Raw genomic sequence first — 1814 nt, 5'->3', positions numbered from 1 at the left:
TGAAAGTGGAGAGTGAAAAAGTTGGCTTAAAGCTCAACATTCAGAAAACGAAGATCATGGCATCTTGTCCCATCACTTCATGGGAAATAGATGGGGAAACAGTGGAACAGTGTCAGACTTTATTTTTTGGGGCTCCAAAATCACTGCAGATGGTGATTGCAGCCATGAAATTAAAAGAGGCTTACTCCTTGGAAGACAGGTTATGACCAACCTAGATAGCATATTAAAAAGCAGAGACATTACTTTGCCAACAAAGGTCTGTCTAGTCAAGGCTATGGTTTTTCCAGTGGTCGTGTATGGATGTGAGAGTTGGACTGTGAAGAAAGTTGAGCGCTGAAGAATTGATGCTTTTGAACTGTGGTGTTGGAGAAGACTTTTGAGAGTCCCTTGGACTGCAAGGAGATCCAACCAGTGCATTCTGAAGGAGATCAGCTGTGGGATTTCTTTGGCAGGAATGATACTAAAGCTGAAACTCCAGTACTTTGGCCACCTCATGCAAAGAGTTGACTCATTGGAAAAGACTCTGATGCTGGGAGGGACTAGGGGCAGGAGGAGAAGGGGATGACAGAGGATGAGATGGCTGGATGGCATCACTGACTGAATGGACATGAGTCTGAGTGAATTCTGGGAGTTGGTGATGGACAGGGAGGCCTGGCGTGCTGCGATTCATGGGGTTGCAAAGAGTTGGACATGACTGAGCGACTGAACTGAATTGAGATTGTTTATTACCTAACTTGCCTAGGATCACACTCCCATTGTTTTGTTTAACCACGTGGCACATTGCATTTTGCACACTGATTAATTTCCATTGTCTTCAAAAGACAAATTTTTGCCTTCCTTTTTAGAATCCCTGTTTCATACTGGAATAAGAGATCACATATCACAGTGCATAAGATTATGGCCTCACATCATGTTCTCATCCTAGGGAGTCCTGTTTCTATGGTAACAATATTTCCAAATCCTCATAAAGTGAGCTAAAAAAAAGTCAAATGCTCCTCCATTCATCCAAGAAGTAGTTCTTGATCTTCAACTATGTGCATGTTTGTACTTTAGGGCTCTTCACACAGAGGGAAAAAATTTTGGTTTTCCCCTACAAAATATGTCTCCTTAGAGATAAGTATCACCCTTTCCAATCAGATCTAAAATTGTCTACAATTGTCTCACATCCATACATGAGTACTGGAAAAACCATAGCCTTGACTAGATGGACCTTTGTTGGGAAAGCAATGTCTCTGCTTTTTAATATGCCGTCTAAGTTGGTCACAACTTTTCTTCCAAGGAGTAAGCGTCTTTTAATTTCATGGCTGCAGTCATCATCTGCAGTGATTTTGGAGCCCAAGAAAAGAAAGTCTCTCACTGTTTCCATTGCTTCCCCATCTATTTGCCATGCGGTGATGGGACCGGATGCCATGATCTTAGTTTTCTGAATGTTGAGTTTTAAGCCAACTTTTTCACTCTCCTCTTTCACTTTCATCAAGAGGCTCTTCAGTTCCTCTTAGCATTCTGCCATAAAGGTGGTGTTCTGCATCTCTGAGGTTTCTGATAGTTCTCCAAGTTAAGCAGAAACATGCACAAAGGAGCGATCGGCGCCCCCGACCACCCCACACACGCCCCACTCAGAAGAGCCGTAGCACGGTGAGGAGTCCTGAGGTGCGCGATGCCGGGGTCTCGCGGGACCTCAGCGTTCCGGAGGGTTCAGGTCTGCAGACCTCTCGCGGGAGCTCAACGCCGGTGCGGAAGGTTCGGGGTGCCTCTCGGCTCCGCCCTCGCCTTCCCCGTCCGCGGGCCAGGTTCGCGCATGCGCGCGCGGTGGC

General features: G+C 46.0%; 1 protein-coding gene across 1 annotated transcript in view; it reads left to right on the top strand.

Annotated features, from left to right (window-relative positions):
• NANP (N-acetylneuraminic acid phosphatase) overlaps positions 1 to 1814 on the top strand; it is a 34090-nt gene that overhangs the window by 24120 nt on the left and 8156 nt on the right. The gene's annotated exons all lie outside the window — the stretch shown is intronic.

The sequence above is a fragment of the Bison bison genome, unplaced genomic scaffold (genome assembly GCF_000754665.1).
Source record: "Bison bison bison isolate TAMUID 2011002044 unplaced genomic scaffold, Bison_UMD1.0 scf7180017864335, whole genome shotgun sequence".
NCBI lineage: Eukaryota > Metazoa > Chordata > Mammalia > Artiodactyla > Bovidae > Bison > Bison bison.
The sequence above is the reverse complement of the archived record's forward strand: the minus strand, read 5'-3'. Positions and strand labels throughout refer to the sequence as shown.